This window comes from Amborella trichopoda, chromosome 8, assembly GCF_054954075.1.
Source record: "Amborella trichopoda isolate Santa Cruz 75 chromosome 8, AtrichopodaSantaCruz75HAP2 v2.0, whole genome shotgun sequence".
NCBI lineage: Eukaryota > Viridiplantae > Streptophyta > Magnoliopsida > Amborellales > Amborellaceae > Amborella > Amborella trichopoda.
The window spans coordinates 16,784,745-16,810,332 of NC_142343.1; the positions used below are offsets into that span (position 1 = coordinate 16,784,745).

General features: G+C 57.3%; 64 non-coding genes across 64 annotated transcripts; all 64 read left to right on the plus strand.

Moving 5' to 3' along the window:
• Positions 1-3,360: 3,360 nt before the first annotated feature.
• On the plus strand, positions 3,361-3,479 carry LOC148780829 (5S ribosomal RNA). The gene has a single exon (XR_016039796.1). It is a non-coding gene; the product is annotated as a 5S ribosomal RNA (ribosomal RNA).
• Positions 3,480-3,598: 119 nt separating this feature from the next.
• LOC148780830 (5S ribosomal RNA) lies at positions 3,599-3,717 on the plus strand. The gene has a single exon (XR_016039900.1). It is a non-coding gene; the product is annotated as a 5S ribosomal RNA (ribosomal RNA).
• A 347-nt stretch (positions 3,718-4,064) lies between these two features.
• On the plus strand, positions 4,065-4,183 carry LOC148780831 (5S ribosomal RNA). The gene has a single exon (XR_016039797.1). It is a non-coding gene; the product is annotated as a 5S ribosomal RNA (ribosomal RNA).
• A 119-nt stretch (positions 4,184-4,302) lies between these two features.
• Positions 4,303-4,421, plus strand: LOC148780832 (5S ribosomal RNA). Its single transcript, XR_016039901.1, has one exon. It is a non-coding gene; the product is annotated as a 5S ribosomal RNA (ribosomal RNA).
• Positions 4,422-4,768: 347 nt separating this feature from the next.
• LOC148780833 (5S ribosomal RNA) lies at positions 4,769-4,887 on the plus strand. Its single transcript, XR_016039798.1, has one exon. It is a non-coding gene; the product is annotated as a 5S ribosomal RNA (ribosomal RNA).
• Positions 4,888-5,006: 119 nt separating this feature from the next.
• LOC148780834 (5S ribosomal RNA) lies at positions 5,007-5,125 on the plus strand. The gene has a single exon (XR_016039902.1). It is a non-coding gene; the product is annotated as a 5S ribosomal RNA (ribosomal RNA).
• A 347-nt stretch (positions 5,126-5,472) lies between these two features.
• Positions 5,473-5,591, plus strand: LOC148780835 (5S ribosomal RNA). Its single transcript, XR_016039800.1, has one exon. It is a non-coding gene; the product is annotated as a 5S ribosomal RNA (ribosomal RNA).
• Positions 5,592-5,710: 119 nt separating this feature from the next.
• Positions 5,711-5,829, plus strand: LOC148780836 (5S ribosomal RNA). The gene has a single exon (XR_016039903.1). It is a non-coding gene; the product is annotated as a 5S ribosomal RNA (ribosomal RNA).
• Positions 5,830-6,176: 347 nt separating this feature from the next.
• Positions 6,177-6,295, plus strand: LOC148780837 (5S ribosomal RNA). Its single transcript, XR_016039801.1, has one exon. It is a non-coding gene; the product is annotated as a 5S ribosomal RNA (ribosomal RNA).
• Positions 6,296-6,414: 119 nt separating this feature from the next.
• Positions 6,415-6,533, plus strand: LOC148780838 (5S ribosomal RNA). The gene has a single exon (XR_016039904.1). It is a non-coding gene; the product is annotated as a 5S ribosomal RNA (ribosomal RNA).
• A 347-nt stretch (positions 6,534-6,880) lies between these two features.
• On the plus strand, positions 6,881-6,999 carry LOC148780839 (5S ribosomal RNA). The gene has a single exon (XR_016039802.1). It is a non-coding gene; the product is annotated as a 5S ribosomal RNA (ribosomal RNA).
• A 119-nt stretch (positions 7,000-7,118) lies between these two features.
• Positions 7,119-7,237, plus strand: LOC148780840 (5S ribosomal RNA). Its single transcript, XR_016039905.1, has one exon. It is a non-coding gene; the product is annotated as a 5S ribosomal RNA (ribosomal RNA).
• A 347-nt stretch (positions 7,238-7,584) lies between these two features.
• Positions 7,585-7,703, plus strand: LOC148780841 (5S ribosomal RNA). The gene has a single exon (XR_016039803.1). It is a non-coding gene; the product is annotated as a 5S ribosomal RNA (ribosomal RNA).
• Positions 7,704-7,822: 119 nt separating this feature from the next.
• Positions 7,823-7,941, plus strand: LOC148780842 (5S ribosomal RNA). Its single transcript, XR_016039906.1, has one exon. It is a non-coding gene; the product is annotated as a 5S ribosomal RNA (ribosomal RNA).
• A 347-nt stretch (positions 7,942-8,288) lies between these two features.
• LOC148780843 (5S ribosomal RNA) lies at positions 8,289-8,407 on the plus strand. The gene has a single exon (XR_016039804.1). It is a non-coding gene; the product is annotated as a 5S ribosomal RNA (ribosomal RNA).
• Positions 8,408-8,526: 119 nt separating this feature from the next.
• On the plus strand, positions 8,527-8,645 carry LOC148780844 (5S ribosomal RNA). Its single transcript, XR_016039907.1, has one exon. It is a non-coding gene; the product is annotated as a 5S ribosomal RNA (ribosomal RNA).
• Positions 8,646-8,992: 347 nt separating this feature from the next.
• On the plus strand, positions 8,993-9,111 carry LOC148780845 (5S ribosomal RNA). The gene has a single exon (XR_016039807.1). It is a non-coding gene; the product is annotated as a 5S ribosomal RNA (ribosomal RNA).
• A 119-nt stretch (positions 9,112-9,230) lies between these two features.
• LOC148780846 (5S ribosomal RNA) lies at positions 9,231-9,349 on the plus strand. Its single transcript, XR_016039908.1, has one exon. It is a non-coding gene; the product is annotated as a 5S ribosomal RNA (ribosomal RNA).
• A 347-nt stretch (positions 9,350-9,696) lies between these two features.
• LOC148780847 (5S ribosomal RNA) lies at positions 9,697-9,815 on the plus strand. The gene has a single exon (XR_016039808.1). It is a non-coding gene; the product is annotated as a 5S ribosomal RNA (ribosomal RNA).
• Positions 9,816-9,934: 119 nt separating this feature from the next.
• On the plus strand, positions 9,935-10,053 carry LOC148780848 (5S ribosomal RNA). The gene has a single exon (XR_016039909.1). It is a non-coding gene; the product is annotated as a 5S ribosomal RNA (ribosomal RNA).
• Positions 10,054-10,404: 351 nt separating this feature from the next.
• LOC148780849 (5S ribosomal RNA) lies at positions 10,405-10,523 on the plus strand. Its single transcript, XR_016039809.1, has one exon. It is a non-coding gene; the product is annotated as a 5S ribosomal RNA (ribosomal RNA).
• A 119-nt stretch (positions 10,524-10,642) lies between these two features.
• Positions 10,643-10,761, plus strand: LOC148780850 (5S ribosomal RNA). The gene has a single exon (XR_016039910.1). It is a non-coding gene; the product is annotated as a 5S ribosomal RNA (ribosomal RNA).
• A 347-nt stretch (positions 10,762-11,108) lies between these two features.
• On the plus strand, positions 11,109-11,228 carry LOC148780851 (5S ribosomal RNA). The gene has a single exon (XR_016039851.1). It is a non-coding gene; the product is annotated as a 5S ribosomal RNA (ribosomal RNA).
• A 120-nt stretch (positions 11,229-11,348) lies between these two features.
• On the plus strand, positions 11,349-11,467 carry LOC148780852 (5S ribosomal RNA). Its single transcript, XR_016039911.1, has one exon. It is a non-coding gene; the product is annotated as a 5S ribosomal RNA (ribosomal RNA).
• A 346-nt stretch (positions 11,468-11,813) lies between these two features.
• On the plus strand, positions 11,814-11,932 carry LOC148780853 (5S ribosomal RNA). The gene has a single exon (XR_016039810.1). It is a non-coding gene; the product is annotated as a 5S ribosomal RNA (ribosomal RNA).
• A 119-nt stretch (positions 11,933-12,051) lies between these two features.
• Positions 12,052-12,170, plus strand: LOC148780854 (5S ribosomal RNA). Its single transcript, XR_016039912.1, has one exon. It is a non-coding gene; the product is annotated as a 5S ribosomal RNA (ribosomal RNA).
• A 347-nt stretch (positions 12,171-12,517) lies between these two features.
• On the plus strand, positions 12,518-12,636 carry LOC148780855 (5S ribosomal RNA). The gene has a single exon (XR_016039811.1). It is a non-coding gene; the product is annotated as a 5S ribosomal RNA (ribosomal RNA).
• A 119-nt stretch (positions 12,637-12,755) lies between these two features.
• Positions 12,756-12,874, plus strand: LOC148780856 (5S ribosomal RNA). Its single transcript, XR_016039913.1, has one exon. It is a non-coding gene; the product is annotated as a 5S ribosomal RNA (ribosomal RNA).
• A 348-nt stretch (positions 12,875-13,222) lies between these two features.
• LOC148780857 (5S ribosomal RNA) lies at positions 13,223-13,341 on the plus strand. Its single transcript, XR_016039812.1, has one exon. It is a non-coding gene; the product is annotated as a 5S ribosomal RNA (ribosomal RNA).
• A 119-nt stretch (positions 13,342-13,460) lies between these two features.
• On the plus strand, positions 13,461-13,579 carry LOC148780858 (5S ribosomal RNA). Its single transcript, XR_016039914.1, has one exon. It is a non-coding gene; the product is annotated as a 5S ribosomal RNA (ribosomal RNA).
• A 347-nt stretch (positions 13,580-13,926) lies between these two features.
• On the plus strand, positions 13,927-14,045 carry LOC148780859 (5S ribosomal RNA). Its single transcript, XR_016039813.1, has one exon. It is a non-coding gene; the product is annotated as a 5S ribosomal RNA (ribosomal RNA).
• A 119-nt stretch (positions 14,046-14,164) lies between these two features.
• Positions 14,165-14,283, plus strand: LOC148780860 (5S ribosomal RNA). The gene has a single exon (XR_016039766.1). It is a non-coding gene; the product is annotated as a 5S ribosomal RNA (ribosomal RNA).
• Positions 14,284-14,630: 347 nt separating this feature from the next.
• On the plus strand, positions 14,631-14,749 carry LOC148780861 (5S ribosomal RNA). The gene has a single exon (XR_016039814.1). It is a non-coding gene; the product is annotated as a 5S ribosomal RNA (ribosomal RNA).
• A 119-nt stretch (positions 14,750-14,868) lies between these two features.
• Positions 14,869-14,987, plus strand: LOC148780862 (5S ribosomal RNA). The gene has a single exon (XR_016039767.1). It is a non-coding gene; the product is annotated as a 5S ribosomal RNA (ribosomal RNA).
• Positions 14,988-15,334: 347 nt separating this feature from the next.
• Positions 15,335-15,453, plus strand: LOC148780863 (5S ribosomal RNA). The gene has a single exon (XR_016039815.1). It is a non-coding gene; the product is annotated as a 5S ribosomal RNA (ribosomal RNA).
• A 119-nt stretch (positions 15,454-15,572) lies between these two features.
• Positions 15,573-15,691, plus strand: LOC148780864 (5S ribosomal RNA). Its single transcript, XR_016039768.1, has one exon. It is a non-coding gene; the product is annotated as a 5S ribosomal RNA (ribosomal RNA).
• A 348-nt stretch (positions 15,692-16,039) lies between these two features.
• On the plus strand, positions 16,040-16,158 carry LOC148780865 (5S ribosomal RNA). Its single transcript, XR_016039816.1, has one exon. It is a non-coding gene; the product is annotated as a 5S ribosomal RNA (ribosomal RNA).
• A 119-nt stretch (positions 16,159-16,277) lies between these two features.
• On the plus strand, positions 16,278-16,396 carry LOC148780866 (5S ribosomal RNA). Its single transcript, XR_016039769.1, has one exon. It is a non-coding gene; the product is annotated as a 5S ribosomal RNA (ribosomal RNA).
• Positions 16,397-16,743: 347 nt separating this feature from the next.
• LOC148780867 (5S ribosomal RNA) lies at positions 16,744-16,862 on the plus strand. The gene has a single exon (XR_016039818.1). It is a non-coding gene; the product is annotated as a 5S ribosomal RNA (ribosomal RNA).
• A 119-nt stretch (positions 16,863-16,981) lies between these two features.
• LOC148780868 (5S ribosomal RNA) lies at positions 16,982-17,100 on the plus strand. The gene has a single exon (XR_016039770.1). It is a non-coding gene; the product is annotated as a 5S ribosomal RNA (ribosomal RNA).
• A 347-nt stretch (positions 17,101-17,447) lies between these two features.
• LOC148780869 (5S ribosomal RNA) lies at positions 17,448-17,566 on the plus strand. The gene has a single exon (XR_016039819.1). It is a non-coding gene; the product is annotated as a 5S ribosomal RNA (ribosomal RNA).
• A 119-nt stretch (positions 17,567-17,685) lies between these two features.
• On the plus strand, positions 17,686-17,804 carry LOC148780870 (5S ribosomal RNA). Its single transcript, XR_016039772.1, has one exon. It is a non-coding gene; the product is annotated as a 5S ribosomal RNA (ribosomal RNA).
• Positions 17,805-18,151: 347 nt separating this feature from the next.
• On the plus strand, positions 18,152-18,270 carry LOC148780871 (5S ribosomal RNA). The gene has a single exon (XR_016039820.1). It is a non-coding gene; the product is annotated as a 5S ribosomal RNA (ribosomal RNA).
• A 119-nt stretch (positions 18,271-18,389) lies between these two features.
• Positions 18,390-18,508, plus strand: LOC148780872 (5S ribosomal RNA). Its single transcript, XR_016039773.1, has one exon. It is a non-coding gene; the product is annotated as a 5S ribosomal RNA (ribosomal RNA).
• Positions 18,509-18,855: 347 nt separating this feature from the next.
• Positions 18,856-18,974, plus strand: LOC148780873 (5S ribosomal RNA). Its single transcript, XR_016039821.1, has one exon. It is a non-coding gene; the product is annotated as a 5S ribosomal RNA (ribosomal RNA).
• Positions 18,975-19,093: 119 nt separating this feature from the next.
• Positions 19,094-19,212, plus strand: LOC148780874 (5S ribosomal RNA). The gene has a single exon (XR_016039774.1). It is a non-coding gene; the product is annotated as a 5S ribosomal RNA (ribosomal RNA).
• A 347-nt stretch (positions 19,213-19,559) lies between these two features.
• LOC148780875 (5S ribosomal RNA) lies at positions 19,560-19,678 on the plus strand. Its single transcript, XR_016039822.1, has one exon. It is a non-coding gene; the product is annotated as a 5S ribosomal RNA (ribosomal RNA).
• Positions 19,679-19,797: 119 nt separating this feature from the next.
• On the plus strand, positions 19,798-19,916 carry LOC148780876 (5S ribosomal RNA). The gene has a single exon (XR_016039775.1). It is a non-coding gene; the product is annotated as a 5S ribosomal RNA (ribosomal RNA).
• Positions 19,917-20,263: 347 nt separating this feature from the next.
• LOC148780877 (5S ribosomal RNA) lies at positions 20,264-20,382 on the plus strand. Its single transcript, XR_016039823.1, has one exon. It is a non-coding gene; the product is annotated as a 5S ribosomal RNA (ribosomal RNA).
• Positions 20,383-20,501: 119 nt separating this feature from the next.
• Positions 20,502-20,620, plus strand: LOC148780878 (5S ribosomal RNA). The gene has a single exon (XR_016039776.1). It is a non-coding gene; the product is annotated as a 5S ribosomal RNA (ribosomal RNA).
• Positions 20,621-20,967: 347 nt separating this feature from the next.
• Positions 20,968-21,086, plus strand: LOC148780879 (5S ribosomal RNA). The gene has a single exon (XR_016039824.1). It is a non-coding gene; the product is annotated as a 5S ribosomal RNA (ribosomal RNA).
• Positions 21,087-21,205: 119 nt separating this feature from the next.
• Positions 21,206-21,324, plus strand: LOC148780880 (5S ribosomal RNA). Its single transcript, XR_016039777.1, has one exon. It is a non-coding gene; the product is annotated as a 5S ribosomal RNA (ribosomal RNA).
• Positions 21,325-21,671: 347 nt separating this feature from the next.
• Positions 21,672-21,790, plus strand: LOC148780881 (5S ribosomal RNA). The gene has a single exon (XR_016039795.1). It is a non-coding gene; the product is annotated as a 5S ribosomal RNA (ribosomal RNA).
• Positions 21,791-21,909: 119 nt separating this feature from the next.
• LOC148780882 (5S ribosomal RNA) lies at positions 21,910-22,028 on the plus strand. The gene has a single exon (XR_016039778.1). It is a non-coding gene; the product is annotated as a 5S ribosomal RNA (ribosomal RNA).
• A 347-nt stretch (positions 22,029-22,375) lies between these two features.
• Positions 22,376-22,494, plus strand: LOC148780883 (5S ribosomal RNA). Its single transcript, XR_016039825.1, has one exon. It is a non-coding gene; the product is annotated as a 5S ribosomal RNA (ribosomal RNA).
• Positions 22,495-22,613: 119 nt separating this feature from the next.
• Positions 22,614-22,732, plus strand: LOC148780884 (5S ribosomal RNA). Its single transcript, XR_016039779.1, has one exon. It is a non-coding gene; the product is annotated as a 5S ribosomal RNA (ribosomal RNA).
• A 347-nt stretch (positions 22,733-23,079) lies between these two features.
• On the plus strand, positions 23,080-23,198 carry LOC148780885 (5S ribosomal RNA). Its single transcript, XR_016039826.1, has one exon. It is a non-coding gene; the product is annotated as a 5S ribosomal RNA (ribosomal RNA).
• A 119-nt stretch (positions 23,199-23,317) lies between these two features.
• On the plus strand, positions 23,318-23,436 carry LOC148780886 (5S ribosomal RNA). Its single transcript, XR_016039780.1, has one exon. It is a non-coding gene; the product is annotated as a 5S ribosomal RNA (ribosomal RNA).
• Positions 23,437-23,783: 347 nt separating this feature from the next.
• Positions 23,784-23,902, plus strand: LOC148780887 (5S ribosomal RNA). The gene has a single exon (XR_016039827.1). It is a non-coding gene; the product is annotated as a 5S ribosomal RNA (ribosomal RNA).
• A 119-nt stretch (positions 23,903-24,021) lies between these two features.
• LOC148780888 (5S ribosomal RNA) lies at positions 24,022-24,140 on the plus strand. Its single transcript, XR_016039781.1, has one exon. It is a non-coding gene; the product is annotated as a 5S ribosomal RNA (ribosomal RNA).
• A 347-nt stretch (positions 24,141-24,487) lies between these two features.
• Positions 24,488-24,606, plus strand: LOC148780889 (5S ribosomal RNA). Its single transcript, XR_016039829.1, has one exon. It is a non-coding gene; the product is annotated as a 5S ribosomal RNA (ribosomal RNA).
• A 119-nt stretch (positions 24,607-24,725) lies between these two features.
• Positions 24,726-24,844, plus strand: LOC148780890 (5S ribosomal RNA). Its single transcript, XR_016039891.1, has one exon. It is a non-coding gene; the product is annotated as a 5S ribosomal RNA (ribosomal RNA).
• Positions 24,845-25,191: 347 nt separating this feature from the next.
• Positions 25,192-25,310, plus strand: LOC148780891 (5S ribosomal RNA). Its single transcript, XR_016039830.1, has one exon. It is a non-coding gene; the product is annotated as a 5S ribosomal RNA (ribosomal RNA).
• Positions 25,311-25,429: 119 nt separating this feature from the next.
• On the plus strand, positions 25,430-25,548 carry LOC148780892 (5S ribosomal RNA). The gene has a single exon (XR_016039783.1). It is a non-coding gene; the product is annotated as a 5S ribosomal RNA (ribosomal RNA).
• The last annotated feature ends 40 nt before the right edge of the window (positions 25,549-25,588 follow it).

Sequence of the window (25,588 nt, forward strand, 5' to 3'; positions counted from 1 at the left end):
CCATCTCTCTTCCCCTTCTTCCTGTCTCTCTCTTCTCATCCTCTTCTCTCTCTCTCTTCTTCCCTCTTTCCCTGAATAGCAGTCTAAGCCACTGTCTCGCCCTCTCTCTCCCTCTTCTTCTTTCTCCTTCTCTCTCTCTCCCCCCGTCTCTCGCTCTCTTGTCTCTCCCCTCTCCCCAAGCGACGGACTAAGCCGTTGTCTTGCTTCCCCTTCCTTAACTTTCTTTCTCCCTCTCCCCCTTCTTCTTCTTTATTTCTCTCTGTTCTCTCTCTTCTTATCTCTTATTCTTTTTCTCTCCCTTCTTATCTCTTTTTCTTTGTCTCTTCTCTCGCTTTCTCTCTTTCTCTCTCTTCTTATCTCTTATTCTTTCTCTCTCTTCTTATCTCTTATTCTTTCTCTCTCCCTTGTTATCTCTTTTTTCTTTGTCTCTTCTCTCGCTTTCTCACTTTCTCTCTTCTCGACCTCTCTCTCCTTCTTTTCATCTTTTGTTCTCTCTTTCCCTCCCTTCTTTCTTAGCTCTTCTCTCTCTCTCTCCTTTCTTCCCTCTCTTCTTTCTGGGTTCTAATCTCTCTCTCATCTCTTCCTTCTCTTTGATTCCTCCCCCACTCATTGTCTACCCTCCCACCTCCAATTTTCCCTCTCTCCTAAGAGTACCATGAGTCCTTTGTTAAGAAGATGTCATGAGGCTATCTGATTGACACAGACTCTACAACACCATCCCCCCCTTCTTCTTTTGTAAAATATACTCACCCAACGATAAGTCAGGGTCTCACAACCCGCTTGTCTGGACATCTCACATGTGTGTGTGTGGTTGTAGGAGTGCAAAAAGCGGTCAGGGGAGTCGAAGCCGAACTGGTCTTGGGGGCTTTCCGTCGTGATCTAAGAGGGCGCCCATGCGAGCAGCCCGAGCTTGTCACTGACCCAACGTGAGGTAAAGTCCCACTTCACACCCTAATTCCTCTCTCATTAGTTGGCACCCTGCCCGCATCTAGCGTGCATGCCGCCCACGCGCGTCATACTTCCCGAGAGAGCGATCTCCAGTCATGGGCTCTCACGAACTTGGGTCCCTGTCAGCCGGGTCTTCCAGACCCAACCGGCGAGGTCAAGGCACCCAAATAGCTTGGCGACTCCACTGGGGACACGCTACCCCATCGTCGGCTCTTCTTGCTTAACCTTGCTTTCTTTCATTCACACTCTCTTACACACACATGGCTTCGGGGTTGTTTAACCCCTATGTCCGAGTCGGGGATTTTATGATCCCCGCACTTGTGAGTTCATCTTACGGGAGTCAGGTTCTGTGAACCTTGTTTCATGTTTTTCTTTTGAGTGTTGATTTAGCATCACACTCCCGGGTTCTTACCCGGCTTGAGGAGAGGAGGGGCTAGCGAGTCCCTCAGTCCTTACCCTTCGGCATTGGTGGACACCCTCTCGCAACTGGCAATTCACTTGCCATTGCCACTGCGGATCACCGTAAGGCCCCCCCCCACTCTTCATCACTTCGAACCCCCGCAACCGGAGGTTCAACACTACTAGGAGAAGGCTCCAAAGCCACCACATCCCACACACCCACCAAGGCTCGTGGTCTGCCCACTAGAGCCGCACCCCAAAGTTGCCTTCAGGCAGCTTCGGATCACTACTTGGGACTCGACCTTCTAGGACGAAGCCCCATACACCGCATGCATTACCCATCTTGGGGCAACCTTGTCATTGTGCCCCGTCGAGCACATGGACGACGACCTCGTCGCTCCTCTTTACACATATCTGCTCACCTCATGAGGGATGGTCACAAGGCCGCTCCGTCACACACACCTGCTTGCGAAGCTGGGCTTCCGAAAGCCCGATCTATCGCTCAAGCCCGGGTCGACCCCCAAGTCACCCAGAAGCCTTCTTCTAAGGGTGCACACGCACTAGATCCTCAGACTTCTTCAAGCACCTGAGGTAAAGGCCATTGACAGGTCTCCTCTCCCCCTTTCGCCCCTTCCCCCTTGGTGAAACCTCTGACCACCATCTCTATGATCACTCATCACAAGGGTCTTCACGAGTGAGGTCCATGGATGGGTCTAATCAGCACCCTCACATCTCTGACTCCTCGTTGGTGCTGAGGCCTTCTTGGCTAGGAACTTTGTAGTTCTCCCCTAGGCAATACTTCTTATAATAGGTTGTCCCTCGAGCGAAGGCAAGCAATACATCCAACCCCTTGTTATGTGTGGGGTCAACGCAAGGTGGGAAGCGTGACAAGAGGATTGAGGGGTTGTGTCGCAAGTGTGGGGACAACCAATTCCCATGTTAGGTTGTAAAGGTGGCTGAATGTACGCTTGTCTTTCATTGTCATGCCCTAATTAGGTACTAACGAAATTTTGACAATATAACGGCCCAGCTTATCCTTCATGAATAACTCCAATAGTGTCCAATACCCCATAAATGGCTCCCATGGGATCATGGCCTCATTTTGAAGGCGAGTAGAGAGGGTGCATAAAAGTGGAACGAGTGTTAGATGCCACGAACCATAAGGCGGGGAACATAGGTGTGTTGAATGGGGTTGGTGCGGATTTCATATCCCTCATTATAAGGTGGGGATAGAGCAGGTTGATTGCCCACAACCTTGGTTCCATCGAGGATACAGCCGTTGTCCCCACTCAAGAACAGGAGTTTTCAATCTCATCATGAAAATCAGTTCAAACTTCGATGAGAATTTTGGGGCCTTTAAAAGCACTTTTTGGAGAACGCGGTTGGGCCAACCCACCTTCAGGTAGGTTGCCATGGCGTAGAGCTCAGAAAGAGCTTTCCGTAGAGTACCAATATGCCCCAATCGGAATTACGAGCAAAACGTTAGATCATATTGAAGGGACATAGGTCAAAAACGTTCTTTGGCCACCACTAAAAGACCAATCGACCAATAAGCCCCCAGTGACGTAAATGTGTGGCGGGGAGAGGGGGGGAGCAAGTTAAGCGTGCTTGGGCAAGAGTAGTACTAGGATGGGTGACCTCCTGGGAAGTCCTTGTGTCGCACCCCTTTTTGTTGCGGCCGCCAATTCTCTTTCTGCTCCAAATGCGGGCTACAGAGCTTTCGATGCCATTTTTTTCGGAATGGGGTGCCAGTTGCGATTTCGGCATTGGGAGCGAAAAGTTATGCCCGCACGAAGTCATGGGGCCTTCTTGCGAACGATGGGGCCCGCGCGTGCCGTCACCGTCGGTAGGGGCCACATGCGCCCCCACGGACCACGCGTCGTTCGACGGCCCCGACGCCGCTCCCCATACATCCGTGAGCCCTCGGGCCGTGGGGTCCTCGCCTCCGAGCCAATGCCGGGAGGCCATCAATGTCGCGATATTATGTCATTTCTTGCCAGCCCTCTCCATGAGGGGTGCGGTCATACCAGCACTAATGCACCGGATCCCATCAGAACTCCGAAGTTAAGCGTGCTTGGGCAAGAGTAGTACTAGGATGGGTGACCTCTTGGGAAGTCTTTGTGTCGCACCGCTTTTTGTTGCGGCCGCCAATTCTCTTTCCTCGGGCCGTGGGGTCCTCGCCTCCGAGCCAATGCCGGGAGGTCATCAATGTTGCGATAGTATGTCATTTCTTACCAGCCCCCTCCATGTCGGGTGCGGTCATACCAGCACTAATGCACCGGATCCCATCAGAACTCCGAAGTTAAGCGTGCTTGGGCAAGAGTAGTACTAGGATGGGTGACCTCCTGGGAAGTCCTTGTGTCGCACCCCTTTTTGTTGCGGCCGCCAATTCTCTTTCTGCTCCAAATGCGGGCTACAGAGCTTTCGATGCCATTTTTTTCGGAATGGGGTGCCAGTTGCGATTTCGGCATTGGGAGCGAAAAGTTATGCCCGCACGAAGTCATGGGGCCTTCTTGCGAACGATGGGGCCCGCGCGTGCCGTCACCGTCGGTAGGGGCCACATGCGCCCCCACGGACCACGCGTCGTTCGACGGCCCCGACGCCGCTCCCCATACATCCGTGAGCCCTCGGGCCGTGGGGTCCTCGCCTCCGAGCCAATGCCGGGAGGCCATCAATGTCGCGATATTATGTCATTTCTTGCCAGCCCTCTCCATGAGGGGTGCGGTCATACCAGCACTAATGCACCGGATCCCATCAGAACTCCGAAGTTAAGCGTGCTTGGGCAAGAGTAGTACTAGGATGGGTGACCTCTTGGGAAGTCTTTGTGTCGCACCGCTTTTTGTTGCGGCCGCCAATTCTCTTTCCTCGGGCCGTGGGGTCCTCGCCTCCGAGCCAATGCCGGGAGGTCATCAATGTTGCGATAGTATGTCATTTCTTACCAGCCCCCTCCATGTCGGGTGCGGTCATACCAGCACTAATGCACCGGATCCCATCAGAACTCCGAAGTTAAGCGTGCTTGGGCAAGAGTAGTACTAGGATGGGTGACCTCCTGGGAAGTCCTTGTGTCGCACCCCTTTTTGTTGCGGCCGCCAATTCTCTTTCTGCTCCAAATGCGGGCTACAGAGCTTTCGATGCCATTTTTTTCGGAATGGGGTGCCAGTTGCGATTTCGGCATTGGGAGCGAAAAGTTATGCCCGCACGAAGTCATGGGGCCTTCTTGCGAACGATGGGGCCCGCGCGTGCCGTCACCGTCGGTAGGGGCCACATGCGCCCCCACGGACCACGCGTCGTTCGACGGCCCCGACGCCGCTCCCCATACATCCGTGAGCCCTCGGGCCGTGGGGTCCTCGCCTCCGAGCCAATGCCGGGAGGCCATCAATGTCGCGATATTATGTCATTTCTTGCCAGCCCTCTCCATGAGGGGTGCGGTCATACCAGCACTAATGCACCGGATCCCATCAGAACTCCGAAGTTAAGCGTGCTTGGGCAAGAGTAGTACTAGGATGGGTGACCTCTTGGGAAGTCTTTGTGTCGCACCGCTTTTTGTTGCGGCCGCCAATTCTCTTTCCTCGGGCCGTGGGGTCCTCGCCTCCGAGCCAATGCCGGGAGGTCATCAATGTTGCGATAGTATGTCATTTCTTACCAGCCCCCTCCATGTCGGGTGCGGTCATACCAGCACTAATGCACCGGATCCCATCAGAACTCCGAAGTTAAGCGTGCTTGGGCAAGAGTAGTACTAGGATGGGTGACCTCCTGGGAAGTCCTTGTGTCGCACCCCTTTTTGTTGCGGCCGCCAATTCTCTTTCTGCTCCAAATGCGGGCTACGGAGCTTTCGATGCCATTTTTTTCGGAATGGGGTGACAGTTGCGATTTCGGCATTGGGAGCGAAAAGTTATGCCCGCACGAAGTCATGGGGCCTTCTTGCGAACGATGGGGCCCGCGCGTGCCGTCACCGTCGGTAGGGGCCACATGCGCCCCCACGGACCACGCGTCGTTCGACGGCCCCGACGCCGCTCCCCATACATCCGTGAGCCCTCGGGCCGTGGGGTCCTCGCCTCCGAGCCAATGCCGGGAGGCCATCAATGTCGCGATATTATGTCATTTCTTGCCAGCCCTCTCCATGAGGGGTGCGGTCATACCAGCACTAATGCACCGGATCCCATCAGAACTCCGAAGTTAAGCGTGCTTGGGCAAGAGTAGTACTAGGATGGGTGACCTCTTGGGAAGTCTTTGTGTCGCACCGCTTTTTGTTGCGGCCGCCAATTCTCTTTCCTCGGGCCGTGGGGTCCTCGCCTCCGAGCCAATGCCGGGAGGTCATCAATGTTGCGATAGTATGTCATTTCTTACCAGCCCCCTCCATGTCGGGTGCGGTCATACCAGCACTAATGCACCGGATCCCATCAGAACTCCGAAGTTAAGCGTGCTTGGGCAAGAGTAGTACTAGGATGGGTGACCTCCTGGGAAGTCCTTGTGTCGCACCCCTTTTTGTTGCGGCCGCCAATTCTCTTTCTGCTCCAAATGCGGGCTACGGAGCTTTCGATGCCATTTTTTTCGGAATGGGGTGACAGTTGCGATTTCGGCATTGGGAGCGAAAAGTTATGCCCGCACGAAGTCATGGGGCCTTCTTGCGAACGATGGGGCCCGCGCGTGCCGTCACCGTCGGTAGGGGCCACATGCGCCCCCACGGACCACGCGTCGTTCGACGGCCCCGACGCCGCTCCCCATACATCCGTGAGCCCTCGGGCCGTGGGGTCCTCGCCTCCGAGCCAATGCCGGGAGGCCATCAATGTCGCGATATTATGTCATTTCTTGCCAGCCCTCTCCATGAGGGGTGCGGTCATACCAGCACTAATGCACCGGATCCCATCAGAACTCCGAAGTTAAGCGTGCTTGGGCAAGAGTAGTACTAGGATGGGTGACCTCTTGGGAAGTCTTTGTGTCGCACCGCTTTTTGTTGCGGCCGCCAATTCTCTTTCCTCGGGCCGTGGGGTCCTCGCCTCCGAGCCAATGCCGGGAGGTCATCAATGTTGCGATAGTATGTCATTTCTTACCAGCCCCCTCCATGTCGGGTGCGGTCATACCAGCACTAATGCACCGGATCCCATCAGAACTCCGAAGTTAAGCGTGCTTGGGCAAGAGTAGTACTAGGATGGGTGACCTCCTGGGAAGTCCTTGTGTCGCACCCCTTTTTGTTGCGGCCGCCAATTCTCTTTCTGCTCCAAATGCGGGCTACGGAGCTTTCGATGCCATTTTTTTCGGAATGGGGTGACAGTTGCGATTTCGGCATTGGGAGCGAAAAGTTATGCCCGCACGAAGTCATGGGGCCTTCTTGCGAACGATGGGGCCCGCGCGTGCCGTCACCGTCGGTAGGGGCCACATGCGCCCCCACGGACCACGCGTCGTTCGACGGCCCCGACGCCGCTCCCCATACATCCGTGAGCCCTCGGGCCGTGGGGTCCTCGCCTCCGAGCCAATGCCGGGAGGCCATCAATGTCGCGATATTATGTCATTTCTTGCCAGCCCTCTCCATGAGGGGTGCGGTCATACCAGCACTAATGCACCGGATCCCATCAGAACTCCGAAGTTAAGCGTGCTTGGGCAAGAGTAGTACTAGGATGGGTGACCTCTTGGGAAGTCTTTGTGTCGCACCGCTTTTTGTTGCGGCCGCCAATTCTCTTTCCTCGGGCCGTGGGGTCCTCGCCTCCGAGCCAATGCCGGGAGGTCATCAATGTTGCGATAGTATGTCATTTCTTACCAGCCCCCTCCATGTCGGGTGCGGTCATACCAGCACTAATGCACCGGATCCCATCAGAACTCCGAAGTTAAGCGTGCTTGGGCAAGAGTAGTACTAGGATGGGTGACCTCCTGGGAAGTCCTTGTGTCGCACCCCTTTTTGTTGCGGCCGCCAATTCTCTTTCTGCTCCAAATGCGGGCTACGGAGCTTTCGATGCCATTTTTTTCGGAATGGGGTGACAGTTGCGATTTCGGCATTGGGAGCGAAAAGTTATGCCCGCACGAAGTCATGGGGCCTTCTTGCGAACGATGGGGCCCGCGCGTGCCGTCACCGTCGGTAGGGGCCACATGCGCCCCCACGGACCACGCGTCGTTCGACGGCCCCGACGCCGCTCCCCATACATCCGTGAGCCCTCGGGCCGTGGGGTCCTCGCCTCCGAGCCAATGCCGGGAGGCCATCAATGTCGCGATATTATGTCATTTCTTGCCAGCCCTCTCCATGAGGGGTGCGGTCATACCAGCACTAATGCACCGGATCCCATCAGAACTCCGAAGTTAAGCGTGCTTGGGCAAGAGTAGTACTAGGATGGGTGACCTCTTGGGAAGTCTTTGTGTCGCACCGCTTTTTGTTGCGGCCGCCAATTCTCTTTCCTCGGGCCGTGGGGTCCTCGCCTCCGAGCCAATGCCGGGAGGTCATCAATGTTGCGATAGTATGTCATTTCTTACCAGCCCCCTCCATGTCGGGTGCGGTCATACCAGCACTAATGCACCGGATCCCATCAGAACTCCGAAGTTAAGCGTGCTTGGGCAAGAGTAGTACTAGGATGGGTGACCTCCTGGGAAGTCCTTGTGTCGCACCCCTTTTTGTTGCGGCCGCCAATTCTCTTTCTGCTCCAAATGCGGGCTACAGAGCTTTCGATGCCATTTTTTTCGGAATGGGGTGCCAGTTGCGATTTCGGCATTGGGAGCGAAAAGTTATGCCCGCACGAAGTCATGGGGCCTTCTTGCGAACGATGGGGCCCGCGCGTGCCGTCACCGTCGGTAGGGGCCACATGCGCCCCCACGGACCACGCGTCGTTCGACGGCCCCGACGCCGCTCCCCATACATCCGTGAGCCCTCGGGCCGTGGGGTCCTCGCCTCCGAGCCAATGCCGGGAGGCCATCAATGTCGCGATATTATGTCATTTCTTGCCAGCCCTCTCCATGAGGGGTGCGGTCATACCAGCACTAATGCACCGGATCCCATCAGAACTCCGAAGTTAAGCGTGCTTGGGCAAGAGTAGTACTAGGATGGGTGACCTCTTGGGAAGTCTTTGTGTCGCACCGCTTTTTGTTGCGGCCGCCAATTCTCTTTCCTCGGGCCGTGGGGTCCTCGCCTCCGAGCCAATGCCGGGAGGTCATCAATGTTGCGATAGTATGTCATTTCTTACCAGCCCCCTCCATGTCGGGTGCGGTCATACCAGCACTAATGCACCGGATCCCATCAGAACTCCGAAGTTAAGCGTGCTTGGGCAAGAGTAGTACTAGGATGGGTGACCTCCTGGGAAGTCCTTGTGTCGCACCCCTTTTTGTTGCGGCCGCCAATTCTCTTTCTGCTCCAAATGCGGGCTACAGAGCTTTCGATGCCATTTTTTTCGGAATGGGGTGCCAGTTGCGATTTCGGCATTGGGAGCGAAAAGTTATGCCCGCACGAAGTCATGGGGCCTTCTTGCGAACGATGGGGCCCGCGCGTGCCGTCACCGTCGGTAGGGGCCACATGCGCCCCCACGGACCACGCGTCGTTCGACGGCCCCGACGCCGCTCCCCATACATCCGTGAGCCCTCGGGCCGTGGGGTCCTCGCCTCCGAGCCAATGCCGGGAGGCCATCAATGTCGCGATATTATGTCATTTCTTGCCAGCCCTCTCCATGAGGGGTGCGGTCATACCAGCACTAATGCACCGGATCCCATCAGAACTCCGAAGTTAAGCGTGCTTGGGCAAGAGTAGTACTAGGATGGGTGACCTCTTGGGAAGTCTTTGTGTCGCACCGCTTTTTGTTGCGGCCGCCAATTCTCTTTCCTCGGGCCGTGGGGTCCTCGCCTCCGAGCCAATGCCGGGAGGTCATCAATGTTGCGATAGTATGTCATTTCTTACCAGCCCCCTCCATGTCGGGTGCGGTCATACCAGCACTAATGCACCGGATCCCATCAGAACTCCGAAGTTAAGCGTGCTTGGGCAAGAGTAGTACTAGGATGGGTGACCTCCTGGGAAGTCCTTGTGTCGCACCCCTTTTTGTTGCGGCCGCCAATTCTCTTTCTGCTCCAAATGCGGGCTACGGAGCTTTCGATGCCATTTTTTTCGGAATGGGGTGACAGTTGCGATTTCGGCATTGGGAGCGAAAAGTTATGCCCGCACGAAGTCATGGGGCCTTCTTGCGAACGATGGGGCCCGCGCGTGCCGTCACCGTCGGTAGGGGCCACATGCGCCCCCACGGACCACGCGTCGTTCGACGGCCCCGACGCCGCTCCCCATACATCCGTGAGCCCTCGGGCCGTGGGGTCCTCGCCTCCGAGCCAATGCCGGGAGGCCATCAATGTCGCGATATTATGTCATTTCTTGCCAGCCCTCTCCATGAGGGGTGCGGTCATACCAGCACTAATGCACCGGATCCCATCAGAACTCCGAAGTTAAGCGTGCTTGGGCAAGAGTAGTACTAGGATGGGTGACCTCTTGGGAAGTCTTTGTGTCGCACCGCTTTTTGTTGCGGCCGCCAATTCTCTTTCCTCGGGCCGTGGGGTCCTCGCCTCCGAGCCAATGCCGGGAGGTCATCAATGTTGCGATAGTATGTCATTTCTTACCAGCCCCCTCCATGTCGGGTGCGGTCATACCAGCACTAATGCACCGGATCCCATCAGAACTCCGAAGTTAAGCGTGCTTGGGCAAGAGTAGTACTAGGATGGGTGACCTCCTGGGAAGTCCTTGTGTCGCACCCCTTTTTGTTGCGGCCGCCAATTCTCTTTCTGCTCCAAATGCGGGGCTACGGAGCTTTCGATGCCATTTTTTTCGGAATGGGGGTGACAGTTGCGATTTCGGCATTGGGAGCGAAAAGTTATGCCCGCACGAAGTCATGGGGCCTTCTTGCGAACGATGGGGCCCGCGCGTGCCGTCACCGTCGGTAGGGGCCACATGCGCCCCCACGGACCACGCGTCGTTCGACGGCCCCGACGCCGCTCCCCCATACATCCGTGAGCCCTCGGGCCGTGGGGTCCTCGCCTCCGAGCCAATGCCGGGAGGCCATCAATGTCGCGATATTATGTCATTTCTTGCCAGCCCTCTCCATGAGGGGGTGCGGTCATACCAGCACTAATGCACCGGATCCCATCAGAACTCCGAAGTTAAGCGTGCTTGGGCAAGAGTAGTACTAGGATGGGTGACCTCTTGGGAAGTCTTTGTGTCGCACCGCTTTTTGTTGCGGCCGCCAATTCTCTTTCCTCGGGCCGTGGGGTCCTCGCCTCCGAGCCAATGCCGGGAGGTCATCAATGTTGCGATAGTATGTCATTTCTTACCAGCCCCCTCCATGTCGGGTGCGGTCATACCAGCACTAATGCACCGGATCCCATCAGAACTCCGAAGTTAAGCGTGCTTGGGCAAGAGTAGTACTAGGATGGGTGACCTCCTGGGAAGTCCTTGTGTCGCACCCCTTTTTGTTGCGGCCGCCAATTCTCTTTCTGCTCCAAATGCGGGCTACGGAGCTTTCGATGCCATTTTTTTCGAATGGGGTGACAGTTGCGATTTCGGCATTGGGAGCGAAAAGTTATGCCCGCACGAAGTCATGGGGCCTTCTTGCGAACGATGGGGCCCGCGCGTGCCGTCACCGTCGGTAGGGGCCACATGCGCCCCCACGGACCACGCGTCGTTCGACGGCCCCGACGCCGCTCCCCATACATCCGTGAGCCCTCGGGCCGTGGGGTCCTCGCCTCCGAGCCAATGCCGGGAGGCCATCAATGTCGCGATATTATGTCATTTCTTGCCAGCCCCTCTCCATGAGGGGTGCGGTCATACCAGCACTTAATGCACCGGATCCCATCAGAACTCCGAAGTTAAGCGTGCTTGGGCAAGAGTAGTACTAGGATGGGTGACCTCTTGGGAAGTCTTTGTGTCGCACCGCTTTTTGTTGCGGCCGCCAATTCTCTTTCCTCGGGCCGTGGGGTCCTCGCCTCCGAGCCAATGCCGGGAGGTCATCAATGTTGCGATAGTATGTCATTTCTTACCAGCCCCCTCCATGTCGGGGTGCGGTCATACCAGCACTAATGCACCGGATCCCATCAGAACTCCGAAGTTAAGCGTGCTTGGGCAAGAGTAGTACTAGGATGGGTGACCTCCTGGGAAGTCCTTGTGTCGCACCCCTTTTTGTTGCGGCCGCCAATTCTCTTTCTGCTCCAAATGCGGGCTACAGAGCTTTCGATGCCATTTTTTTCGGAATGGGGTGCCAGTTGCGATTTCGGCATTGGGAGCGAAAAGTTATGCCGCACGAAGTCATGGGGCCTTCTTGCGAACGATGGGGCCCGCGCGTGCCGTCACCGTCGGTAGGGGCCACATGCGCCCCCACGGACCACGCGTCGTTCGACGGCCCCGACGCCGCTCCCCATACATCCGTGAGCCCTCGGGCCGTGGGGTCCTCGCCTCCGAGCCAATGCCGGGAGGCCATCAATGTCGCGATATTATGTCATTTCTTGCCAGCCCTCTCCATGAGGGGTGCGGTCATACCAGCACTAATGCACCGGATCCCATCAGAACTCCGAAGTTAAGCGTGCTTGGGCAAGAGTAGTACTAGGATGGGTGACCTCTTGGGAAGTCTTTGTGTCGCACCGCTTTTTGTTGCGGCCGCCAATTCTCTTTCCTCGGGCCGTGGGGTCCTCGCCTCCGAGCCAATGCCGGGAGGTCATCAATGTTGCGATAGTATGTCATTTCTTACCAGCCCCCTCCATGTCGGGTGCGGTCATACCAGCACTAATGCACCGGATCCCATCAGAACTCCGAAGTTAAGCGTGCTTGGGCAAGAGTAGTACTAGGATGGGTGACCTCCTGGGAAGTCCTTGTGTCGCACCCCTTTTTGTTGCGGCCGCCAATTCTCTTTCTGCTCCAAATGCGGGCTACAGAGCTTTCGATGCCATTTTTTTCGGAATGGGGTGCCAGTTGCGATTTCGGCATTGGGAGCGAAAAGTTATGCCCGCACGAAGTCATGGGGCCTTCTTGCGAACGATGGGGCCCGCGCGTGCCGTCACCGTCGGTAGGGGCCACATGCGCCCCCACGGACCACGCGTCGTTCGACGGCCCCGACGCCGCTCCCCATACATCCGTGAGCCCTCGGGCCGTGGGGTCCTCGCCTCCGAGCCAATGCCGGGAGGCCATCAATGTCGCGATATTATGTCATTTCTTGCCAGCCCTCTCCATGAGGGGTGCGGTCATACCAGCACTAATGCACCGGATCCCATCAGAACTCCGAAGTTAAGCGTGCTTGGGCAAGAGTAGTACTAGGATGGGTGACCTCTTGGGAAGTCTTTGTGTCGCACCGCTTTTTGTTGCGGCCGCCAATTCTCTTTCCTCGGGCCGTGGGGTCCTCGCCTCCGAGCCAATGCCGGGAGGTCATCAATGTTGCGATAGTATGTCATTTCTTACCAGCCCCCTCCATGTCGGGTGCGGTCATACCAGCACTAATGCACCGGATCCCATCAGAACTCCGAAGTTAAGCGTGCTTGGGCAAGAGTAGTACTAGGATGGGTGACCTCCTGGGAAGTCCTTGTGTCGCACCCCGTTTTGTTGCGGCCGCCAATTCTCTTTCTGCTCCAAATGCGGGCTACAGAGCTTTCGATGCCATTTTTTTCGGAATGGGGGTGCCAGTTGCGATTTCGGCATTGGGAGCGAAAAGTTATGCCCGCACGAAGTCATGGGGCCTTCTTGCGAACGATGGGGCCCGCGCGTGCCGTCACCGTCGGTAGGGGCCACATGCGCCCCCACGGACCACGCGTCGTTCGACGGCCCCGACGCCGCTCCCCATACATCCGTGAGCCCTCGGGCCGTGGGGTCCTCGCCTCCGAGCCAATGCCGGGAGGCCATCAATGTCGCGATATTATGTCATTTCTTGCCAGCCCTCTCCATGAGGGGTGCGGTCATACCAGCACTAATGCACCGGATCCCATCAGAACTCCGAAGTTAAGCGTGCTTGGGCAAGAGTAGTACTAGGATGGGTGACCTCTTGGGAAGTCTTTGTGTCGCACCGCTTTTTGTTGCGGCCGCCAATTCTCTTTCCTCGGGCCGTGGGGTCCTCGCCTCCGAGCCAATGCCGGGAGGTCATCAATGTTGCGATAGTATGTCATTTCTTACCAGCCCCCTCCATGTCGGGTGCGGTCATACCAGCACTAATGCACCGGATCCCATCAGAACTCCGAAGTTAAGCGTGCTTGGGCAAGAGTAGTACTAGGATGGGTGACCTCCTGGGAAGTCCTTGTGTCGCACCCCTTTTTGTTGCGGCCGCCAATTCTCTTTCTGCTCCAAATGCGGGCTACGGAGCTTTCGATGCCATTTTTTTCGGAATGGGGTGACAGTTGCGATTTCGGCATTGGGAGCGAAAAGTTATGCCCGCACGAAGTCATGGGGCCTTCTTGCGAACGATGGGGCCCGCGCGTGCCGTCACCGTCGGTAGGGGCCACATGCGCCCCCACGGACCACGCGTCGTTCGACGGCCCCGACGCCGCTCCCCATACATCCGTGAGCCCTCGGGCCGTGGGGTCCTCGCCTCCGAGCCAATGCCGGGAGGCCATCAATGTCGCGATATTATGTCATTTCTTGCCAGCCCTCTCCATGAGGGGTGCGGTCATACCAGCACTAATGCACCGGATCCCATCAGAACTCCGAAGTTAAGCGTGCTTGGGCAAGAGTAGTACTAGGATGGGTGACCTCTTGGGAAGTCTTTGTGTCGCACCGCTTTTTGTTGCGGCCGCCAATTCTCTTTCCTCGGGCCGTGGGGTCCTCGCCTCCGAGCCAATGCCGGGAGGTCATCAATGTTGCGATAGTATGTCATTTCTTACCAGCCCCCTCCATGTCGGGTGCGGTCATACCAGCACTAATGCACCGGATCCCATCAGAACTCCGAAGTTAAGCGTGCTTGGGCAAGAGTAGTACTAGGATGGGTGACCTCCTGGGAAGTCCTTGTGTCGCACCCCTTTTTGTTGCGGCCGCCAATTCTCTTTCTGCTCCAAATGCGGGCTACAGAGCTTTCGATGCCATTTTTTTCGGAATGGGGTGCCAGTTGCGATTTCGGCATTGGGAGCGAAAAGTTATGCCCGCACGAAGTCATGGGGCCTTCTTGCGAACGATGGGGCCCGCGCGTGCCGTCACCGTCGGTAGGGGCCACATGCGCCCCCACGGACCACGCGTCGTTCGACGGCCCCGACGCCGCTCCCCATACATCCGTGAGCCCTCGGGCCGTGGGGTCCTCGCCTCCGAGCCAATGCCGGGAGGCCATCAATGTCGCGATATTATGTCATTTCTTGCCAGCCCTCTCCATGAGGGGTGCGGTCATACCAGCACTAATGCACCGGATCCCATCAGAACTCCGAAGTTAAGCGTGCTTGGGCAAGAGTAGTACTAGGATGGGTGACCTCTTGGGAAGTCTTTGTGTCGCACCGCTTTTTGTTGCGGCCGCCAATTCTCTTTCCTCGGGCCGTGGGGTCCTCGCCTCCGAGCCAATGCCGGGAGGTCATCAATGTTGCGATAGTATGTCATTTCTTACCAGCCCCCTCCATGTCGGGTGCGGTCATACCAGCACTAATGCACCGGATCCCATCAGAACTCCGAAGTTAAGCGTGCTTGGGCAAGAGTAGTACTAGGATGGGTGACCTCCTGGGAAGTCCTTGTGTCGCACCCCTTTTTGTTGCGGCCGCCAATTCTCTTTCTGCTCCAAATGCGGGCTACAGAGCTTTCGATGCCATTTTTTTCGGAATGGGGTGCCAGTTGCGATTTCGGCATTGGGAGCGAAAAGTTATGCCCGCACGAAGTCATGGGGCCTTCTTGCGAACGATGGGGCCCGCGCGTGCCGTCACCGTCGGTAGGGGCCACATGCGCCCCCACGGACCACGCGTCGTTCGACGGCCCCGACGCCGCTCCCCATACATCCGTGAGCCCTCGGGCCGTGGGGTCCTCGCCTCCGAGCCAATGCCGGGAGGCCATCAATGTCGCGATATTATGTCATTTCTTGCCAGCCCTCTCCATGAGGGGTGCGGTCATACCAGCACTAATGCACCGGATCCCATCAGAACTCCGAAGTTAAGCGTGCTTGGGCAAGAGTAGTACTAGGATGGGTGACCTCTTGGGAAGTCTTTGTGTCGCACCGCTTTTTGTTGCGGCCGCCAATTCTCTTTCCTCGGGCCGTGGGGTCCTCGCCTCCGAGCCAATGCCGGGAGGTCATCAATGTTGCGATAGTATGTCATTTCTTACCAGCCCCCTCCATGTCGGGTGCGGTCATACCAGCACTAATGCACCGGATCCCATCAGAACTCCGAAGTTAAGCGTGCTTGGGCAAGAGTAGTACTAGGATGGGTGACCTCCTGGGAAGTCCTTGTGTCGCACCCCTTTTTGTTGCGGCCGCCAATTCTCTTTCTGCTCCAAATGCGGGCTACAGAGCTTTCGATGCCATTTTTTTCGGAATGGGGGTGCCAGTTGCGATTTCGGCATTGGGAGCGAAAAGTTATGCCCGCACGAAGTCATGGGGCCTTCTTGCGAACGATGGGGCCCGCGCGTGCCGTCACCGTCGGTAGGGGCCACATGCGCCCCCACGGACCACGCGTCGTTCGACGGCCCCGACGCCGCTCCCCATACATCCGTGAGCCCTCGGGCCGTGGGGTCCTCGCCTCCGAGCCAATGCCGGGAGGCCATCAATGTCGCGATATTATGTCATTTCTTGCCAGCCCTCTCCACGAGGGGTGCGGTCATACCAGCACTAATGCACCGGATCCCATCAGAACTCCGAAGTTAAGCGTGCTTGGGCAAGAGTAGTACTAGGATGGGTGACCTCTTGGGAAGTCTTTGTGTCGCACCGCTTTTTGTTGCGGCCGCCAATTCTCTTTCCTCGGGCCGTGGGGTCCTCGCCTCCGAGCCAATGCCGGGAGGTCATCAATGTTGCGATAGTATGTCATTTCTTACCAGCCCCCTCCATGTCGGGTGCGGTCATACCAGCACTAATGCACCGGATCCCATCAGAACTCCGAAGTTAAGCGTGCTTGGGCAAGAGTAGTACTAGGATGGGTGACCTCCTGGGAAGTCCTTGTGTCGCACCCCTTTTTGTTGCGGCCGCCAATTCTCTTTCTGCTCCAAATGCGGGCTACGGAGCTTTCGATGCCATTTTTTTCGGAATGGGGTGACAGTTGCGATTTCGGCATTGGGAGCGAAAAGTTATGCCCGCACGAAGTCATGGGGCCTTCTTGCGAACGATGGGGCCCGCGCGTGCCGTCACCGTCGGTAGGGGCCACATGCGCCCCCACGGACCACGCGTCGTTCGACGGCCCCGACGCCGCTCCCCATACATCCGTGAGCCCTCGGGCCGTGGGGTCCTCGCCTCCGAGCCAATGCCGGGAGGCCATCAATGTCGCGATATTATGTCATTTCTTGCCAGCCCTCTCCATGAGGGGTGCGGTCATACCAGCACTAATGCACCGGATCCCATCAGAACTCCGAAGTTAAGCGTGCTTGGGCAAGAGTAGTACTAGGATGGGTGACCTCTTGGGAAGTCTTTGTGTCGCACCGCTTTTTGTTGCGGCCGCCAATTCTCTTTCCTCGGGCCGTGGGGTCCTCGCCTCCGAGCCAATGCCGGGAGGTCATCAATGTTGCGATAGTATGTCATTTCTTACCAGCCCCCTCCATGTCGGGTGCGGTCATACCAGCACTAATGCACCGGATCCCATCAGAACTCCGAAGTTAAGCGTGCTTGGGCAAGAGTAGTACTAGGATGGGTGACCTCCTGGGAAGTCCTTGTGTCGCACCCCTTTTTGTTGCGGCCGCCAATTCTCTTTCTGCTCCAAATGCGGGCTACAGAGCTTTCGATGCCATTTTTTTCGGAATGGGGTGACAGTTGCGATTTCGGCATTGGGAGCGAAAAGTTATGCCCGCACGAAGTCATGGGGCCTTCTTGCGAACGATGGGGCCCGCGCGTGCCGTCACCGTCGGTAGGGGCCACATGCGCCCCCACGGACCACGCGTCGTTCGACGGCCCCGACGCCGCTCCCCATACATCCGTGAGCCCTCGGGCCGTGGGGTCCTCGCCTCCGAGCCAATGCCGGGAGGCCATCAATGTCGCGATATTATGTCATTTCTTGCCAGCCCTCTCCATGAGGGGTGCGGTCATACCAGCACTAATGCACCGGATCCCATCAGAACTCCGAAGTTAAGCGTGCTTGGGCAAGAGTAGTACTAGGATGGGTGACCTCTTGGGAAGTCTTTGTGTCGCACCGCTTTTTGTTGCGGCCGCCAATTCTCTTTCCTCGGGCCGTGGGGTCCTCGCCTCCGAGCCAATGCCGGGAGGTCATCAATGTTGCGATAGTATGTCATTTCTTACCAGCCCCCTCCATGTCGGGTGCGGTCATACCAGCACTAATGCACCGGATCCCATCAGAACTCCGAAGTTAAGCGTGCTTGGGCAAGAGTAGTACTAGGATGGGTGACCTCCTGGGAAGTCCTTGTGTCGCACCCCTTTTTGTTGCGGCCGCCAATTCTCTTTCTGCTCCAAATGCGGGCTACAGAGCTTTCGATGCCATTTTTTTCGGAATGGGGTGCCAGTTGCGATTTCGGCATTGGGAGCGAAAAGTTATGCCCGCACGAAGTCATGGGGCCTTCTTGCGAACGATGGGGCCCGCGCGTGCCGTCACCGTCGGTAGGGGCCACATGCGCCCCCACGGACCACGCGTCGTTCGACGGCCCCGACGCCGCTCCCCATACATCCGTGAGCCCTCGGGCCGTGGGGTCCTCGCCTCCGAGCCAATGCCGGGAGGCCATCAATGTCGCGATATTATGTCATTTCTTGCCAGCCCTCTCCATGAGGGGTGCGGTCATACCAGCACTAATGCACCGGATCCCATCAGAACTCCGAAGTTAAGCGTGCTTGGGCAAGAGTAGTACTAGGATGGGTGACCTCTTGGGAAGTCTTTGTGTCGCACCGCTTTTTGTTGCGGCCGCCAATTCTCTTTCCTCGGGCCGTGGGGTCCTCGCCTCCGAGCCAATGCCGGGAGGTCATCAATGTTGCGATAGTATGTCATTTCTTACCAGCCCCCTCCATGTCGGGTGCGGTCATACCAGCACTAATGCACCGGATCCCATCAGAACTCCGAAGTTAAGCGTGCTTGGGCAAGAGTAGTACTAGGATGGGTGACCTCCTGGGAAGTCCTTGTGTCGCACCCCTTTTTGTTGCGGCCGCCAATTCTCTTTCTGCTCCAAATGCGGGCTACAGAGCTTTCGATGCCATTTTTTTCGGAATGGGGTGCCAGTTGCGATTTCGGCATTGGGAGCGAAAAGTTATGCCCGCACGAAGTCATGGGGCCTTCTTGCGAACGATGGGGCCCGCGCGTGCCGTCACCGTCGGTAGGGGCCACATGCGCCCCCACGGACCACGCGTCGTTCGACGGCCCCGACGCCGCTCCCCATACATCCGTGAGCCCTCGGGCCGTGGGGTCCTCGCCTCCGAGCCAATGCCGGGAGGCCATCAATGTCGCGATATTATGTCATTTCTTGCCAGCCCTCTCCATGAGGGGTGCGGTCATACCAGCACTAATGCACCGGATCCCATCAGAACTCCGAAGTTAAGCGTGCTTGGGCAAGAGTAGTACTAGGATGGGTGACCTCTTGGGAAGTCTTTGTGTCGCACCGCTTTTTGTTGCGGCCGCCAATTCTCTTTCCTCGGGCCGTGGGGTCCTCGCCTCCGAGCCAATGCCGGGAGGTCATCAATGTTGCGATAGTATGTCATTTCTTACCAGCCCCCTCCATGTCGGGTGCGGTCATACCAGCACTAATGCACCGGATCCCATCAGAACTCCGAAGTTAAGCGTGCTTGGGCAAGAGTAGTACTAGGATGGGTGACCTCCTGGGAAGTCCTTGTGTCGCACCCCTTTTTGTTGCGGCCGCCAATTCTCTTTCTGCTCCAAATGCGGGCTACAGAGCTTTCGATGCCATTTTTTTCGGAATGGGGTGCCAGTTGCGATTTCGGCATTGGGAGCGAAAAGTTATGCCCGCACGAAGTCATGGGGCCTTCTTGCGAACGATGGGGCCCGCGCGTGCCGTCACCGTCGGTAGGGGCCACATGCGCCCCCACGGACCACGCGTCGTTCGACGGCCCCGACGCCGCTCCCCATACATCCGTGAGCCCTCGGGCCGTGGGGTCCTCGCCTCCGAGCCAATGCCGGGAGGCCATCAATGTCGCGATATTATGTCATTTCTTGCCAGCCCTCTCCACGAGGGGTGCGGTCATACCAGCACTAATGCACCGGATCCCATCAGAACTCCGAAGTTAAGCGTGCTTGGGCAAGAGTAGTACTAGGATGGGTGACCTCTTGGGAAGTCTTTGTGTCGCACCGCTTTTTGTTGCGGCCGCCAATTCTCTTTCCTCGGGCCGTGGGGTCCTCGCCTCCGAGCCAATGCCGGGAGGTCATCAATGTTGCGATAGTATGTCATTTCTTACCAGCCCCCTCCATGTCGGGTGCGGTCATACCAGCACTAATGCACCGGATCCCATCAGAACTCCGAAGTTAAGCGTGCTTGGGCAAGAGTAGTACTAGGATGGGTGACCTCCTGGGAAGTCCTTGTGTCGCACCCCTTTTTGTTGCGGCCGCCAATTCTCTTTCTGCTCCAAATGCGGGCTACGGAGCTTTCGATGCCATTTTTTTCGGAATGGGGTGACAGTTGCGATTTCGGCATTGGGAGCGAAAAGTTATGCCCGCACGAAGTCATGGGGCCTTCTTGCGAACGATGGGGCCCGCGCGTGCCGTCACCGTCGGTAGGGGCCACATGCGCCCCCACGGACCACGCGTCGTTCGACGGCCCCGACGCCGCTCCCCATACATCCGTGAGCCCTCGGGCCGTGGGGTCCTCGCCTCCGAGCCAATGCCGGGAGGCCATCAATGTCGCGATATTATGTCATTTCTTGCCAGCCCTCTCCATGAGGGGTGCGGTCATACCAGCACTAATGCACCGGATCCCATCAGAACTCCGAAGTTAAGCGTGCTTGGGCAAGAGTAGTACTAGGATGGGTGACCTCTTGGGAAGTCTTTGTGTCGCACCGCTTTTTGTTGCGGCCGCCAATTCTCTTTCCTCGGGCCGTGGGGTCCTCGCCTCCGAGCCAATGCCGGGAGGTCATCAATGTTGCGATAGTATGTCATTTCTTACCAGCCCCCTCCATGTCGGGTGCGGTCATACCAGCACTAATGCACCGGATCCCATCAGAACTCCGAAGTTAAGCGTGCTTGGGCAAGAGTAGTACTAGGATGGGTGACCTCCTGGGAAGTCCTTGTGTCGCACCCCTTTTTGTTGCGGCCGCCAATTCTCTTTCTGCTCCAAATGCGGGCTACAGAGCTTTCGATGCCATTTTTTTCGGAATGGGGTGACAGTTGCGATTTCGGCATTGGGAGCGAAAAGTTATGCCCGCACGAAGTCATGGGGCCTTCTTGCGAACGATGGGGCCCGCGCGTGCCGTCACCGTCGGTAGGGGCCACATGCGCCCCCACGGACCACGCGTCGTTCGACGGCCCCGACGCCGCTCCCCATACATCCGTGAGCCCTCGGGCCGTGGGGTCCTCGCCTCCGAGCCAATGCCGGGAGGCCATCAATGTCGCGATATTATGTCATTTCTTGCCAGCCCTCTCCATGAGGGGTGCGGTCATACCAGCACTAATGCACCGGATCCCATCAGAACTCCGAAGTTAAGCGTGCTTGGGCAAGAGTAGTACTAGGATGGGTGACCTCTTGGGAAGTCTTTGTGTCGCACCGCTTTTTGTTGCGGCCGCCAATTCTCTTTCCTCGGGCCGTGGGGTCCTCGCCTCCGAGCCAATGCCGGGAGGTCATCAATGTTGCGATAGTATGTCATTTCTTACCAGCCCCCTCCATGTCGGGTGCGGTCATACCAGCACTAATGCACCGGATCCCATCAGAACTCCGAAGTTAAGCGTGCTTGGGCAAGAGTAGTACTAGGATGGGTGACCTCCTGGGAAGTCCTTGTGTCGCACCCCTTTTTGTTGCGGCCGCCAATTCTCTTTCTGCTCCAAATGCGGGCTACGGAGCTTTCGATGCCATTTTTTTCGGAATGGGGTGACAGTTGCGATTTCGGCATTGGGAGCGAAAAGTTATGCCCGCACGAAGTCATGGGGCCTTCTTGCGAACGATGGGGCCCGCGCGTGCCGTCACCGTCGGTAGGGGCCACATGCGCCCCCACGGACCACGCGTCGTTCGACGGCCCCGACGCCGCTCCCCATACATCCGTGAGCCCTCGGGCCGTGGGGTCCTCGCCTCCGAGCCAATGCCGGGAGGCCATCAATGTCGCGATATTATGTCATTTCTTGCCAGCCCTCTCCATGAGGGGTGCGGTCATACCAGCACTAATGCACCGGATCCCATCAGAACTCCGAAGTTAAGCGTGCTTGGGCAAGAGTAGTACTAGGATGGGTGACCTCTTGGGAAGTCTTTGTGTCGCACCACTTTTTGTTGCGGCCGCCAATTCTCTTTCCTCGGGCCGTGGGGTCCTCGCCTCCGAGCCAATGCCGGGAGGTCATCAATGTTGCGATAGTATGTCATTTCTTACCAGCCCCCTCCATGTCGGGTGCGGTCATACCAGCACTAATGCACCGGATCCCATCAGAACTCCGAAGTTAAGCGTGCTTGGGCAAGAGTAGTACTAGGATGGGTGACCTCCTGGGAAGTCCTTGTGTCGCACCCCTTTTTGTTGCGGCCGCCAATTCTCTTTCTGCTCCAAATGCGGGCTACGGAGCTTTCGATGCCATTTTTTTCGGAATGGGGTGCCAGTTGCGATTTCGGCATTGGGAGCGAAAAGTTATGCCCGCACGAAGTCATGGGGCCTTCTTGCGAACGATGGGGCCCGCGCGTGCCGTCACCGTCGGTAGGGGCCACATGCGCCCCCACGGACCACGCGTCGTTCGACGGCCCCGACGCCGCTCCCCATACATCCGTGAGCCCTCGGGCCGTGGGGTCCTCGCCTCCGAGCCAATGCCGGGAGGCCATCAATGTCGCGATATTATGTCATTTCTTGCCAGCCCTCTCCACGAGGGGTGCGGTCATACCAGCACTAATGCACCGGATCCCATCAGAACTCCGAAGTTAAGCGTGCTTGGGCAAGAGTAGTACTAGGATGGGTGACCTCTTGGGAAGTCTTTGTGTCGCACCGCTTTTTGTTGCGGCCGCCAATTCTCTTTCCTCGGGCCGTGGGGTCCTCGCCTCCGAGCCAATGCCGGGAGGTCATCAATGTTGCGATAGTATGTCATTTCTTACCAGCCCCCTCCATGTCGGGTGCGGTCATACCAGCACTAATGCACCGGATCCCATCAGAACTCCGAAGTTAAGCGTGCTTGGGCAAGAGTAGTACTAGGATGGGTGACCTCCTGGGAAGTCCTTGTGTCGCACCCCTTTTTGTTGCGGCCGCCAATTCTCTTTCTGCTCCAAATGCGGGCTACGGAGCTTTCGATGCCATTTTTTTCGGAATGGGGTGACAGTTGCGATTTCGGCATTGGGAGCGAAAAGTTATGCCCGCACGAAGTCATGGGGCCTTCTTGCGAACGATGGGGCCCGCGCGTGCCGTCACCGTCGGTAGGGGCCACATGCGCCCCCACGGACCACGCGTCGTTCGACGGCCCCGACGCCGCTCCCCATACATCCGTGAGCCCTCGGGCCGTGGGGTCCTCGCCTCCGAGCCAATGCCGGGAGGCCATCAATGTCGCGATATTATGTCATTTCTTGCCAGCCCTCTCCATGAGGGGTGCGGTCATACCAGCACTAATGCACCGGATCCCATCAGAACTCCGAAGTTAAGCGTGCTTGGGCAAGAGTAGTACTAGGATGGGTGACCTCTTGGGAAGTCTTTGTGTCGCACCGCTTTTTGTTGCGGCCGCCAATTCTCTTTCCTCGGGCCGTGGGGTCCTCGCCTCCGAGCCAATGCCGGGAGGTCATCAATGTTGCGATAGTATGTCATTTCTTACCAGCCCCCTCCATGTCGGGTGCGGTCATACCAGCACTAATGCACCGGATCCCATCAGAACTCCGAAGTTAAGCGTGCTTGGGCAAGAGTAGTACTAGGATGGGTGACCTCCTGGGAAGTCCTTGTGTCGCACCCCTTTTTGTTGCGGCCGCCAATTCTCTTTCTGCTCCAAATGCGGGCTACGGAGCTTTCGATGCCATTTTTTTCGGAATGGGGTGACAGTTGCGATTTCGGCATTGGGAGCGAAAAGTTATGCCCGCACGAAGTCATGGGGCCTTCTTGCGAACGATGGGGCCCGCGCGTGCCGTCACCGTCGGTAGGGGCCACATGCGCCCCCACGGACCACGCGTCGTTCGACGGCCCCGACGCCGCTCCCCATACATCCGTGAGCCCTCGGGCCGTGGGGTCCTCGCCTCCGAGCCAATGCCGGGAGGCCATCAATGTCGCGATATTATGTCATTTCTTGCCAGCCCTCTCCATGAGGGGTGCGGTCATACCAGCACTAATGCACCGGATCCCATCAGAACTCCGAAGTTAAGCGTGCTTGGGCAAGAGTAGTACTAGGATGGGTGACCTCTTGGGAAGTCTTTGTGTCGCACCGCTTTTTGTTGCGGCCGCCAATTCTCTTTCCTCGGGCCGTGGGGTCCTCGCCTCCGAGCCAATGCCGGGAGGTCATCAATGTTGCGATAGTATGTCATTTCTTACCAGCCCCCTCCATGTCGGGTGCGGTCATACCAGCACTAATGCACCGGATCCCATCAGAACTCCGAAGTTAAGCGTGCTTGGGCAAGAGTAGTACTAGGATGGGTGACCTCCTGGGAAGTCCTTGTGTCGCACCCCTTTTTGTTGCGGCCGCCAATTCTCTTTCTGCTCCAAATGCGGGCTACGGAGCTTTCGATGCCATTTTTTTCGGAATGGGGTGACAGTTGCGATTTCGGCATTGGGAGCGAAAAGTTATGCCCGCACGAAGTCATGGGGCCTTCTTGCGAACGATGGGGCCCGCGCGTGCCGTCACCGTCGGTAGGGGCCACATGCGCCCCCACGGACCACGCGTCGTTCGACGGCCCCGACGCCGCTCCCCATACATCCGTGAGCCCTCGGGCCGTGGGGTCCTCGCCTCCGAGCCAATGCCGGGAGGCCATCAATGTCGCGATATTATGTCATTTCTTGCCAGCCCTCTCCATGAGGGGTGCGGTCATACCAGCACTAATGCACCGGATCCCATCAGAACTCCGAAGTTAAGCGTGCTTGGGCAAGAGTAGTACTAGGATGGGTGACCTCTTGGGAAGTCTTTGTGTCGCACCGCTTTTTGTTGCGGCCGCCAATTCTCTTTCCTCGGGCCGTGGGGTCCTCGCCTCCGAGCCAATGCCGGGAGGTCATCAATGTTGCGATAGTATGTCATTTCTTACCAGCCCCCTCCATGTCGGGTGCGGTCATACCAGCACTAATGCACCGGATCCCATCAGAACTCCGAAGTTAAGCGTGCTTGGGCAGGAGTAGTACTAGGATGGGTGACCTCCTGGGAAGTCCTTGTGTCGCACCCCTTTTTGTTGCGGCCGCCAATTCTCTTTCTGCTCCAAATGCGGGCTACGGAGCTTTCGATGCCATTTTTTTCGGAATGGGGTGCCAGTTGCGATTTCGGCATTGGGAGCGAAAAGTTATGCCCGCACGAAGTCATGGGGCCTTCTTGCGAACGATGGGGCCCGCGCGTGCCGTCACCGTCGGTAGGGGCCACATGCGCCCCCACGGACCACGCGTCGTTCGACGGCCCCGACGCCGCTCCCCATACATCCGTGAGCCCTCGGGCCGTGGGGTCCTCGCCTCCGAGCCAATGCCGGGAGGCCATCAATGTCGCGATATTATGTCATTTCTTGCCAGCCCTCTCCACGAGGGGTGCGGTCATACCAGCACTAATGCACCGGATCCCATCAGAACTCCGAAGTTAAGCGTGCTTGGGCAAGAGTAGTACTAGGATGGGTGACCTCTTGGGAAGTCTTTGTGTCGCACCGCTTTTTGTTGCGGCCGCCAATTCTCTTTCCTCGGGCCGTGGGGTCCTCGCCTCCGAGCCAATGCCGGGAGGTCATCAATGTTGCGATAGTATGTCATTTCTTACCAGCCCCCTCCATGTCGGGTGCGGTCATACCAGCACTAATGCACCGGATCCCATCAGAACTCCGAAGTTAAGCGTGCTTGGGCAAGAGTAGTACTAGGATGGGTGACCTCCTGGGAAGTCCTTGTGTCGCACCCCTTTTTGTTGCGGCCGCCAATTCTCTTTCTGCTCCAAATGC